The sequence below is a fragment of the Carassius auratus genome, chromosome 16 (genome assembly GCF_003368295.1).
Source record: "Carassius auratus strain Wakin chromosome 16, ASM336829v1, whole genome shotgun sequence".
In the NCBI taxonomy this organism is placed as follows: domain Eukaryota; kingdom Metazoa; phylum Chordata; class Actinopteri; order Cypriniformes; family Cyprinidae; genus Carassius; species Carassius auratus.
In genome coordinates, this window is record NC_039258.1 from 19,103,544 (window position 1) to 19,117,994 (window position 14,451).

The 14,451-nt window shown below is 36.4% G+C and overlaps 1 protein-coding gene across 3 annotated transcripts in view; it reads right to left on the reverse strand.

Moving 5' to 3' along the window:
* Positions 1-10,906, reverse strand: part of shc1 (SHC (Src homology 2 domain containing) transforming protein 1) — a 34,205-nt gene extending 23,299 nt beyond the window's left edge. For 2 of the 3 annotated variants that reach the window (XM_026284660.1, XM_026284659.1), the window contains exon 1: positions 10,681-10,904. The gene's annotated coding sequence lies outside the window, so the exon portion shown is untranslated. Of the gene's footprint in view, positions 1-10,680 lie in introns of all 3 variants that reach the window. The other variant, XM_026284656.1, reaches the window with a different exon arrangement.
* Between the last annotated feature and the right edge of the window lie 3,545 nt (positions 10,907-14,451).

Genomic DNA, 14,451 nt, shown 5'->3' on the forward strand with positions numbered 1-14,451 from the left:
AAAACATGTTTGTTTTTAACAGGTCTGAGCTGTAATGGCACAGTTCTATTCTGGAAAAGGGGTGAGGAGCATCAGCTCATTTGCATTTAAAACGACAGGCACAAAAAACAGCGCGTTCCTACTTCTACTCAAAATAGACATTTTCTAAAAAATATAATAAATGATCTGTGAAGTATTTAGAGTTGAAACTTCACGGACACATTCTAGGCACACCTGAGACTTATATTACATATTGTAAAAAGGGGCTTAATATGTCTCCTTTAAACCATTGAGTTTATTTCTTCTGCTATGTTGAAGAATGTGAATTAGTAAACAGTCGCTGGTCCACAGCGACTAACATAGTATTATTTTTTCCTACCATCAAATTCAATGTGGACCAGCAACTGCTTGGTTACCCATATTTTTCAAAATATCTTCTTTTTATGCTCAGCACAAGAAATAAATTAATACAGGTTTTCAGAGTGATCTATACACGAAACTGTAGGGTGTCCCATTTGTCAATTTAGCACTCGCAAGGGTGCACCCTTTGTGGCCGTTATACGCCCTCGAGCTGCATTTCTGTGAGCTCCGCAGCAGACTTCCACTCAACAGTCAAAGCGTCATTACGGCATGAAAGAGTGGACTCAGAGGAAGATCACGAGGGCTTAGGGTGCCATTTGGGATTGGTCCTATACACATAACCTTCACATAAAGTTTTGATTCATGCTTAATACTTTAAAAAATGCGTTATTAAATGTTTTGATTTACGCTTAATAGTTTTCAATCCGTGACTATTGTTTGCTATTCTAATAAACTTTGCTTTCATTTTTAAATCTTGTACATTATAATTTTACTTGCGTTTTTACAATTTTGTTTCACACTTGATATTTTTTTTAAATCCGTGATTGCAATACTTTAGGCAGGATCCTGATCCCATACACAACTCCTTTAATTGAACAACAACAACAAAAAAACAATAAACGCAACTTGCAATAGCAAGACTCAATTCCTAACACAAGCTTCCAAGAATAAGTACAAACAAAAATGAAAAACTGTATGCCAAGATAAACCCAAGAACCCCCAGAGGAACCCATAGCAGGTAAGAAAAGACAACAAATCCCAGACTACTCACTTTAATTTACAATGCCATGACCCAAGATCTCCAATACATGGAGATTAAATGAAAAAGTAAATCCACACCTCAGAAAGAAGTAGTAAGAAAAGAATAGGGGAATACACATGTGGCAAAGTGAAGGTTTACCCATCCCATCACCTGGTGCATGTTGGAAATGTAACCCTAGGCATAGAGGTTATTGATTCGCATTAAATGACAACATGAAGGTGTTTCACCTAGAGACCCACACACTCTTAAGCATCTCAGAACGGAAGGACAGGAAGCGAGCTAAGACAGAGAGATACAAAGCATTATGGTAAATCTAATGACCTACATTTTTAACTCCCTGAAGAAACGTAATGTTGTGTATAAAGAACATTGCGCGTGCATGTGCAAAATGCAGTAAAAGATATTCATAGACTGCACTAGATGTTCTCTTCTTACCCAGCTCACTATACTAAAACTTTTGTTGCCATGTAACTGCAAGGACCAGACTCACATCAATTAAAAATAAGGATAAAATCAAAGCCTTTTTCAATAATAAACAACATAATACACAGTTAAAGAGAAGCATATTAAGTGTAAGGCTTGTAATACAGCTAGTTAATCAAGGCACGCCCAACAAATTCATTAATTTAAACTAAATCTTCGAATGCAATAGCATTAAGTGCGTTTATAAGTTGGCCTACTGGCTTCCACACTTACTGGACAAAGTGAGTCAGGTCAAGTTTTTCGCTAATGTATGAACAGCCTCCATGCCTGGGGATACGTACGGGCAGGTGTGTTTGGCGAAACGCTTACCACAAACTCCATTGGAAAATGCCTTTTTTCAGTTTTCCTAGAAAGTGCATGTAAACGTATATTAGCACACACACACACACACACAAAAGGAAGGAAAAATACATGACACATCAGCAAAGCCACCAATTACTGCAAGACTTTGAAAAAGCGTGAGGGCCAAAATCATCCAAATGAAAAAGAAAGAGGGGAAAAAAAGTGGGAGGGTTTTATTGGCATAAAAACATTTTTGGCACAGCTATGCATTTATACATGTATGATTCAATGGAGGATTATGACACAAGACTTCCTAAATTAGTCAGCTTTCCTCATAGCACCTGGGAAAAAAAAAAAAACATTACAACTCCATCTGGCTCCTAATAATCGTTTGATTGTGCATGCATGCATGTGCGTACAAGATTAAAATAGATCCCGAAAAAGAGAAAGGCACATTAAAGAACGTCTGCATCCATGTCTGTGGTCGTGCTCAGACAAACCATGGAATGAAAGGAATGACCAGTCGGGACGGGTAATGGGTATGTATGCTGTAGCTCGCTTATTTCTCCAGACTGAATGGGTGACAGTGCGCACATATTCCATCCTGCTGGGAGCTGATCAGAGCAGGTAACATTCTTGAAACAGCCACCCAGAATAGAAATGTTCCTGTGGTCAGTAACCAACAGCAACTCCTCTGGAACATTTTGTTACTTTGGCAACATTGTGTTCTTTGCTTATCACTGATACTACTCTGCAGTGTGCACTGGTCGCAAAAAGCATTGTGGGTGCACTTTGAACCCACATTCACACTTAAGCAGATGTGAAGATGTGGGCAGAGGATGAAAGGTAGACAGACTCGTATAACTATAATAACTTAAAGGATTAGTTCACCCAAAAATAAAAATTAGCCTGTGTTTTACTCACCCTCAAGCCATCATAGGTGTATAGGACTTCTTCTTTCAGACGAATCCATTCTGAGTTATATAAAAAATTGTCCTAGCATTTCTAAGCTCTCTCATTGTAGTGGGAGGGTTATTCCTAATAAAACGTTCCTCACATGGCTCAGGGGCATAAATAAAGGCCTCCTCTAGCAAATCCATGCTTTTTTGTCTGAAAAATATCCATATTTCAAATGTAATAAACACTTTTCTATAACAATATGATGCTACATTAAGGCTGGGCAAATGTCAAAGATATATTATCGATAATCCCCTTTATAAATATCACAATATCCGATAATATTGCTGCGCCCTACCCCGGGCGAGACAAAATTGCAGACATATTCAGTGTCGAGCTTTGAAGCCTAAGTCTTCATCCATTTCCATCAAAACTTTATAATTTTGTTGCAAATGAATTAGGAATTTATAGTGCTATATCTCAGTCTAATTAAACATAATTATATTGTATACACGGTTTTAAAAAAATCTGCAAAAACATTGCACTGAAATGTGTGCTCAAGAAATTTGCATCTTTTAATTATACCTGTCATGCTCGTGGTTTTTCATCATTATACAGTCTGTTTAAAGAAATATAAAAACACGCAGCGCCTCTTTTTGTCTTTTTTCTGTTTAACTTTTATTAAACTACGTGATCAAAAAAGTGATTCAGTTGAGATCAGCGAGATTTAAACATTTAAAGAAATGCTAAAAAACTGCTGCTCTGAAAAAGAGCTGTTTTGGCGGTGTAAAAAAAAAGGTGTTTTCATTAAGAGCCCCTAAGAATCATATCAACTTGTGGAAAATGGGCATCCTATGACCCCTTTAAATTAGTGTACAAAAAAACTGATCTAAAAAAAGGATTATACTGGCACTTTGATTTCAATGTATTATATCTTCATATACTGTAATAAGTACAGGATTAGTAGGACAGAGGCTTCTGGTTATTGAGCAGACTATTTTAGGAAATAACAACCCACTCAGACTGACAAAAAATTAATTGGCTAATCACGGTTTCCTTTTTGTTTACATAAAGTTCACACCATGTCCTAATGTGATGTGACAGAATTCCAGTAACACAGTGGTATTATAATTATGTAACAAAAACTAGGCTATACCAAAAGCATTGTTGGCTAAATATATCATTGGAAAATCTGATAATTGGTAAACAAATACATTTTATTTATTTCAAAACCAAGTAGGACAATAATTAAATAATTGTAATTTCATGAATATACAACTAAAAGGTTTCAAATTTCATAAAGTGCTTTCATTAAAGCTTTAGTACAGAGGGTTTCTTGGCAAAGAAAATAAATAAAAATAACCTTATTGACAACAGTAATCTCATAATGATTAATGATGACTTGTAATTTAGGCTGTTGGGTTGGAATTTGTAGAAAATTACATCATTTGCTTTTACAACATTGAATTTACTGTAAAGCTGTTATCAATGAGTCACACACACACACACACACACACACACACACACACACACACACACACAAAAACAGTGTAAGACAATTACCTTCTCAAAAGTAATGATTAACAGACATCATTTTTGTTTTGTCGTCTTTTTGGAAGAGGAAAGTGTTTATGTCCCTAAGGGAATTCTCTGAAAAATTATGACCTGTTACCACATAACATCATATTCATCTGCACTCAAAAGCTCACTTGAAACAAAAACCTGTACCCTATTTTCTTATGTACCACTGTGTGCATAGCAGTGCATACAATAACAATAAAGATGAAATTATTAAAACAATATCCTTCCATGAATAATTACGGTTTTACACTTAAATCATCAAAGAGCAAAATATATTGTACACACCCTTGAAATCAGTTACATCAGGTAATCAAATGGAAAACAGAAAAATCTAAACTTTCACAGGATGAAAACTCAATGAAACCAAATGGTTTTGAAAGGACAAACTAAAAATAAAACAAATTCGAAGTTCTATAATAACATTGCAGTGACAAGCAACTTGTCATGCCAGTCCCACAGGTGCACAGTTCTGCATCAGCCTGAGGTGGACTGTTGATATTAATGAAAGGTGTGCGTGTTTGCACTTCTCTTTCTGGGAGTGGACAGAGGCCGTACATAGCCCGTGTTTCAGACACACAGCCCATACCCTTGAAACCACAGATGTTAGTCAGAAATGATGACGCAGGTAACATCTCTTTATCAATCTGACACACAGCCGTCTACATACAGACACAATACATGTCCTTTCACCCAGGTGTGATCTCTGCAGGACCACGAGGGGAATCTCCTACAAATCGTCATAAAAAGAAACTAAAGACCAGCAGGTTTTTAAGTGAAGCAGGAAAACAACATAAAAGGCCCGAGAAAACTTTTACATGTGGTTTCATATTGGTCTTATGCGATCTCTGATTCTCTCAGACATGTACACTGTATAAAAAAAGTCTACCTTTCACACACACAGGTGTTCTATGCTCTACAAATACAGCAATCTTAACATGAAATACTAAAATGCTGCTCTAGCAACATACCAGAACTAGTAACGAAACATAAAACACGCAATAGTCCCCTGACTGTTACTGGCACGATTGCCAAGATTAATACTGCACATTTATCAACTCGAATCCCCACGTGACATCAAGATTCAAGCCATGCTGACATGAATTGTGGGAATCGGTCGTTGGCTTTTCTGAGTGGACATTAGATTAGCATTCACTCAGGCTTCTAGACTATAAAAGTGTGAGGTTTCTATTTTAGGTTTCTCCCTCCTTCTCTCTTTTCCAAGTACTACCGCAGTCCATTCAGCTAAAACACACAGCATCGCCCGCTTCCTCGAACACCAATTCTCACTTTCTCTTCCTGTCTTGCAGCGAGAAAATAGATCTCAAAAATCAAAAGAAATAAATAACAACTCGCTTTTTAGATTTAATCTACTAAATCTGTTAGTTGACCTATACTATACACTAGGCTGTGCATGAACTTTGGGTCAGTTTGTCTCTTATGCTCTCCAAGGTTGCATTTATTTGATCAAAACTACAGTAAAAACAATCATATTTAAAATTATTATTACAATTTAAAATAACCTTTTTCTACTTTAATATATTTTCAAATGGCATTTATTCCTGTGATGGGAAAGCTGAATTTGTGTCACATAATCCTTCATAAATCATTGAAATGATTTGGTGCTTAAGAAACTTTTCTTATCATGATCATCAATGTTGAAAATAGTTATGCTGCCTAATATTTTGGCTGAAATGGTAATACATTTTGCTTTCATGATTATTTGACAAATAGAAAGATAAAAAGAACCGTGTTTTTTTTTAATAGAAATATTTTGTAACATTATAAACGCCACTTTTCTTAAATTTGATGTGTCTTTGCTAAATAAAAATTTTAATTTCTAGAACTTTTTATCTAAGTCCGTACAAAAGACTTTTTCCTGCAACTCTTCACCTTTCATTAAAAATCTGAAAATTCTGAGCGACCAATACATTTATATACAGTCAAGAAAAACTTAAGAATAAGTACAAAAGAATGTTTTCATAATATATGACATTAAACCTTCAAGCAGAAATCATGTGGCACTACGACAGAACTTATGTGGGACTGACCTTAGACTAACCACATGCTAAAACAAGCAACAAAATACAGACGGATTTCACAAAGTAGGTCAAAGTCTCCAGCATTTTAACTCATAATCATCCCTGGATCCTTGTCAAAAACTCAACTTGGGAAAACATTTGCGAGCTCGCATTTCCAAATGCCTAGGCGTCGGGGACACAAGTGCAGGATTTGAGAAACAGCTTGCATGTCTCTCGCAGTGGGTATGCCATGTGCGGGTTTAGTCAGAGCAAGACAAAAGGCCATAGCATCCCAGGAGGTAAAAGGTTCACAGGAACCACAAACAGCTCACCAGGATGGAGCAGGATGTGTGTGATCTTAGAGAAGATCCCACCGCTGGAAGAGGTCAGAGGTCACGTAACACTCCTCACACACTAAAACATTAGGACTGACTTTCAAAGTGACAGTTCACTTAAAAATTAACATAGTCAACATTTATTCGTCCACATGTCATTCTGAACCGGTATTATTTTCTTTCTTTCATAAAACATTTAACAGCTGTGTCAGAGGGGAAGATTATCAGTGGGTCTCATATATCAACAATGGGCCTCATTATGCAGCATTTTATGAACTTTTTAGAACTTGAGAATATAAATCACCATCTAAAATACAGGGCTGGAATGATATACTCTTTAAAGGCAAGGGATTTAGAGGCCTACACAGTTGATCTTCACTTTCTGAAGCGACATCTCACAGTTTGAGAAATTTAGGGAAAAAATGAATAAAACCTCACTTCCTCCATGACAAAAAATGACAAATCAGAGACAGGGTGTTAACGTGAGGAGACAAAATGTCCTGTAAGAGACAGGCAGACTAAGGTGCCAGACATGAAGGGAGACAGACAGACAGGAGAGAACCTTTGCTCTATTTACTACCTGCGTGGCTCATAAAGAGCCAGATAAAACTGTTATAAACAAAGAATGTGACTGTATCTATACTGTGTCTGTAGCTGATTTCGGTTCACATTTTTATGAATATTTGGGAATATTTGAATAAACCATAAATCAGGGAATCAAAAATTCTGGATGAAAAGAACAAGGTGTAAAGTCAATTTCCAAAATGTATGAAAAAAATAAATAAAATCATACATGTACTTGAAGTGGATGAATTCAGTACATAAACTTTGATGATGATAATGATGATTTACTAAATAAATTTCCAAGATGTGCATCAAAGAGACCAGGAATGCACTAATATATATATATATATATATATATATATATATATATATATATATATATATATATATATATATATATATATATATATATATATATATATATACAAACACACACACATATATATATAAAATTATTAATTTTTTTAATGTACGATTTAAGCTATGTTGCATGTATGTGCTTGTGTCTTTTGAAATGAAACACAGAACATGGTCAGAATTGAGCAGGAAATGCTCCTCCCTACACTGTTATGGGTACAAGTCAACTAATCAAGTGGTGAGAAAGAGAGCAAGAGAGACAAACAAAAGACAATGCATGCTGCATGTGGTCTGTGTGTACTAAAAGCATCATGACATTTGAACTACCCACCGCATGCAGAGCTTTTTTTCTATTATCGCTTTACATCATCCACGTGGCTTCACTATCTGTCCACGCTCTTCTGCATGCAGCTGAACTTTTTGCTTTGTTGCAAACCTAACCAACATCCTGTTGACTGTTTCAAGAGTTGACCACCTATATGTCACTGCTGCTAGCTGTTCTAGTAATGGGCAAGGTCTGCACAAAGGTATCTTAAAGAAACCTTCAGGATGACAACACTGGAGCCTCATGACAGGAGGCAGGCTGGGACAAACTGCTGCCTTCAGTGGTGAATACTGCTTCAGATATGCCACAGCTGAATCTGAAACCAATGGAAAACCCCATTTGACGTTCCGCCCAGGGTAAAGGACTAGATCTGGAAACGTGTTTAAGCAGTCAACTTGACCAGACAGCAAAATTATGCGTCATCTGGGCTATCAAAAACCCAAACTACTCAGCGGGACATTCTGATAGAACGGGAACATGATATCCTGTCGAGTGCTCCTCAGAGACTAGATGGGAAGTTTGGGATAGTAGCTCAAAGTGGCATGTTTCTAAACTTGACATAAATTGGAGGAAGCCAGACAGCAGAAAACATCAATAACTTCACCAAAACCAAACACGCATTGGGCCGTAATTATGAAATACACGCAGAATGCATTGTTCATAAAATCCATTCTAAGATAAATCCGTCCTGATTGCAATCCACTGGGCAAACATCATTCAATATGTAATTATTTACCACAAAAGCAAGATCGTTTGAAAGACTTCCAACTGAAGTTCACAAAATGCAAGTCTGGAAGAGGCCTAAAAATGGACAATATAAGACTCTTCTCTGTTTTGACAGGCTCAGAAGCCTGCCGGACGCCTCAGACAGATCGATACACTTCAGAAACAAAAATGTCTGTTCTGAGCACTCGATTTTTCATCTGAGACTGAGCAGGTGTGTGTCACTGTGATATCAGATGGTCTCAAAGAGTCGATTTAGCAGTAATAATTTCTGTTCGCCCTGCCTCTAATCAGGTGAAATTGTGAGCGATCTAGAGCTTCCTTCACCAGTTTGTGTCATCTGCAGGAACCTGATATCATATTTAGAAGAAAAGAGAAAAAGAGAGAGTTACAAAAAAGCAAGCCTGTCAATTCATCATAAATCTTGTTTGGCTGTGTCGTGGCACTACAGTCAATCATTCTTCTACAATTATAATAATCTAAGAAGGAGAAAAACACAATCAACTTGTTCTAAATTTTTAAGTAATTGAAAAGCCCAAATTAGACATTAAAAACGCTCAAAGAGCTTTTCCCAACATAAGCACATGGACATGACAAAATATGATGGAAAGAGACCAGCTGGCTTGGATATACTCATGTAATATGAAAGATGAGGCCCTCAAGAAGCTCATCTTAAACACAATTCCATAAGCAACAAAACTACTGACTCAGTTTCCTGAGATTGACATCACAGGCATAGTTTCATAAATGACTGTACAATCTAAAGACAGCGTACAGTTTATGGTCTAATGTCACAGCCAGACATCTGAATCGGAGAGGAACATATAGCCTCGTCCCTCATGTTGGACTGAGTTGCTCCAAATGTCTGTGACAGCTGCTCATGCAGCAGATGAGAGCTCACGCTGGTGTGGGATTCGCAGCTGGCGAGAACAGTCCTTGATAAATGGCCCAAATGTTGAGGACAACTGATTCTCCCAACAACAAGAGATTATTAACATTTGCCCCATACGACATAATAGAGATAGTCTGATAATCAGTTTGATAAACATTTCTACAAACACTTCCACATATTTGGTTAATCGGTTCTTTTGGAATCAGCTTAATTTTATGTAATAATTAGCAAAATAAATTGTGTTTTTAAGATTAGTACCAATAATGAAACCATTTGTGCAGTCTCTAACAGTGAAGAAGATAGGTAGACAAGCTAAATGTCATAAATATGAATACGCCATGCCGAGATCAAGGCTATTTTCATGGCGATCTCAGAATAGCACAAGGTACCTATACAATTAACAAAAGGATTCAAATCTACACTAGACAAAAATCTAAAACTAATTCAGGTGATACATTTTAAATAAATCAGTTAAACACAACACTTCACATAAATGTAAGATGTTAAAATAATTATTATTATTTAATTATACATTTAGAAAACAGTAATTGCTATTATCGATAGTAATGGTGATACAAATTATTACTGAAATATTAATAATGTGCGTTGTTTTCATATTTGTAATCAACTGATTATTGATATTGTGTCGAAAAGCAGTATTTACAAATATAACTAATTTGGTCCTGCATACCAGTTATTGGTCACGTTTAAGTCATCAAAAAACATAATTTTGTCGATTTCTATACCATAATACGCGTAAAGGCTATTAAGTAGCCTACTTGCTCGCACTTTGTTTCATGTAAGATAAACTTTACACTGCCTTGAAAAGTTACAACACATCTCGATTCTTGAAAAGCTCTTCTGTGGTCTACAGTATGCACGCTGGGTAATGATGAGACAACATTTTGCTCAGTGCCAAAATGCCATGAACGGCCGATGTAGAAAACAGAAAGGCTGCTAAAACTTAAGCAAATCGTCAAGTCTGACCCAAAACCTGAGAGGCTGTAACCAGTTGATTTCACCAAACACACGCACGCGAGCGCGTTCCAGAGCTGAGCAGTATGGAATCCTGTCCCGCATCGTAACAGTCATGACTGTGGTCAACTTTTGCCTAAACTTACCAGATCGCTTCCTCTCGGCCCCTCGATTCCGGTCCCGCTCTCCTCAGCACTGTTCAGATCAACTTGCTGAAAATATCACATTTGAAGAAGAAAAGACGGTCCAGACACCAAATAAAGCACTGGTCTCGCCAGGCTCATTTACACGTCGAGTACGAGTAATACCATGTACTAACTTTTCTTTTCGGCTCTGCCTCCCTTTCTTCCCCCAGTCTACCCCCACCCCTCCCCTTTCACGGTCCAAAAAAAGTCGCACTTCCGCGATCGGATGACTGGCTGCTTGTATCATGTGGTTTGGCGCCCACGAGAGCGTCCGCACCTGGTTCTCTCAGCGCGCGCCCTTGACCTGTTTTTCTTTTTTTCTGCGATTCACAATTGAACAAAAAAAAACATTTTTTTTTTCTTAAACAGGAATTATGAACTCATTCATGGACTTTCCCGGGCATTTATGGACTTTATTGACAAGGAAACTATTTGAAATTATACCTAAAACATACATGCAGGCGACTGTTTTAAATCACATTAACAACAACATGAAGCGAGTTTAAGAACAGTGTAAGTTTTTCTTTCTTTCTTTTATAATAAACAGCAAGTAGTTTTAGATTCACGCCAATTAACCTACAAGCTCTAGTTATTAGATGATATAAGATGATATTAGAATTAAAGTTCTCTCCTGATTTAGCCTCATGACTTTATTTACTCGGTGGAACAAAAAGAAACAAAAATAAGGGATGTCAATTTTGGTTTCTTGCATGTAATGACAAGAAATTGTGACTAAATATGTGACCCCGGACCACAAAACCAGTCATAAGTAGCATGGGTATATTTGTATTAATAGCCAACAATACAGGTTAAAATTATAGATTTTTCTTTTATGCTAAAAATATTGGGTAATGTATTAAGTATAGATCATGTTCCATGAAGATATTTTGTAAATTTCCTACTGTAAATATATCAAAACTTAATTTTTGATTAATAATATGCATTGTTAAAAACTTTTTGGACAACTCTAAATGCGATTTTTGGATTTTTTTGCACCCTCAGATTCCAGATTTTCAAAGAGGCTAGTTGCATTTCGACTAAATATTGTAACATCATAACACTTATTAATTTAACTTGTTTTCAGATGATGTATAAATCTCATTTTCAAAAAGAAAAATACCCTTATGACTGGTTTTGTGGTCATGGGTCACATATGTCAAGCCTCAAAATCACAAATAATGTGTTGTAAAAGTGGCCCATACTCTGTATGGCAAGTCATGCCTGTAAAGCTCCAGCAAACAGAATTTGAATGAGGACTTTCACTCAGGTTTAACCCATTTCATTGGTTAAATCTACTGAAGGAATAAGCACATTGTGTTTTGAATCTGAAAAATATTCGCAGCAGCACTTTTTTTTCAAATACCTGAAACTGAATTAACTAGGTCAGAGGTTTTTTTTAACAGGAGTACATGTGCAGCACTACTACAGGGGTCTGCACTATATTGCGCAATATATAAATTCAAAATGCATTAAATGCAGCATTGTTCAAAAACAGTAGGCTATTTGAACAATGCTAAAGATTAGCTAAACATAGCTTGGTATAAATCATGGCCAGGTGTAAACATATTGAGAAAATTTTGCTTTACTAGGATGATCTAGGAAACTGGGGTCTGTTAAAATACATGACGCTCAAATGCTCTTTTTTAAACCAGCTTGTTTTAACAAATATAATATGCCCTGTTTCTGTGTTTTAAGAAATAGTTTATATGAATTCAAAGACTGATTCATAACATCAAATAAGTCACCCTCAAATCGCCCCCTACTGACATAACCTTTAGGAAGAGCCAATAAACTAATCGGTGATTGAATGCTTTCAACTATTTCAAAAGATTCGAATCACTAAAATGAATCATTATTCCCACTGAATCGCTCGAAACGCCGCACGCTGGTGACACCTGCTGGTCAAAACTGTGTAAATGCAACAAAAACTCAATCCGAACATGCATAAAAAAATTTGGCTTGCCGAATAATACAAGTATTTTAGTTTATTAGGTTAATCCATTGATGCAATTAAAAAAATCAACTGATAGAATTACATATGAGATGCTTGTATAATTGGTAGGGCTTTTTTTGTTTTGTTTTATGGAGAGCTTGATTAGCCACGGGCCTGTACCATGATGGTAAATTCAAAGTTACAGGATTAGTTTTGAGTTGACAAACCCAAACAACTCCAATCCAGCTTTGTTGGTACCATGATGCTGATCATCATTTTTCTTTGTCAACTCAGGCTTTGAACCTGAGTTTGTTGAGCAAGTGCACATGAGAGTGTGACTGAAGTGGCAAACAGCCAATCGCATGCCTTTCAGCACAGAGCAAGTGTGATTCACTTCTCGCAAGAGAGCCAGCAAGATTCAAAACTCTTTCCCCAAGGGTTTAGAGATCAAAGAATATGAGGAATATACTGTATAGTAAATGCATTTACACTGTAGTGCTTGTTCACGAAAGAGGACAAATAAAATAAATTATCTTGCTCTATTAGTGCAGTCACAAGTGAAACTTTTGAAGTTAGTTTATATAGTTGATCACATAATATAGTTGATATATTTTTAAAGCATTTTCTATTGTTTCTACCACTTATGTATATTACATATGATCTGTATATATTAATGTTCATTTAAAATAAATGCTTTATAATAATTACCCTGCCCTGGAGCAGGTTAGCTGTGCTGTGTAAGTGGCAATGAACGCTGCTGAAAGCCGAGCCGCTTTAATTGTACCTAAAAAAAAAAAAAAAAAGAAAAAAGAAAAAACAGGATTGGTGCAAACTAAACAGAAATTTTCCTGCTAGCCAGCTGGGACCTGTACCATGATAGTAGCTGAAGAAATTCAAAGTTACAGGATTAGTTTTGAGTTGATAAAACCAAACCTCTCCAATCCAGCTTTTTGGGAACCACGATGCTGTTCATCAACTTTCTTTGTCAACTCAGGCTTTAAACTTGAGTTTGTGGAGCGCGTGCACAGAAAATTATGGGATTATGGTACTTTTGTATTCCACACCTACCGCGGTTCTTTTTTGTAAAAACAGCTGTACAGCTGTTGAATTCAAGCTTCTTTTTTCCTTTGGCTACAGTGAAATCAGATGGTGAAAATGCTGGCTGCAGTCCCTCTCGATGAAGGGCAATCCACCACAGGTTTCATCTTTCTGGATCGTGCCAGGGCAATGTGTGTGAAAAGTCAAACTTTGAAATTTTCGCCATGTTATCTCTACTTCCAGTCTCTTTGAGTTTGGTTTAATACTTCTGTTGGCAAATTGTGCTTTGCTTTTCCTTATAAAAACAATAATAGATCAGTCTGGTCACTATTTCAGCAAGACATTGTTACTTTACCACCTGTGACCGCTTACTGGAGTAATGTAGTTGTTAATATTTGTTGGAAAAAAGTGTGGATGCTTCAACATCTTTTTTTTTTTTTTTTTACCAATAAAGTTAAATAGATTTCTTTTAAAATAATTCATAAATGCTACCCTGCAAATCAATACATTAAAAAAAAAAAGTAAAAAAATGATATTTCCTCCAGAACTGAAAAAAACAACGCTTGAATTCAACAGCTTTACCTAAGCTGTTTTTACAAAAAAGAACCGCGGTAGGTGTGGAATACAAACGTACCATAATCCCACGATTTCCTGTGGACAAGATATGGATCTCAGGGGGGCGATCTAAGTTAAAGGTGAAAAAGTTACAGAGATGTAACTAAGTTTTGCAACGGATGCTACATCATGGATTTCCAGTAGCA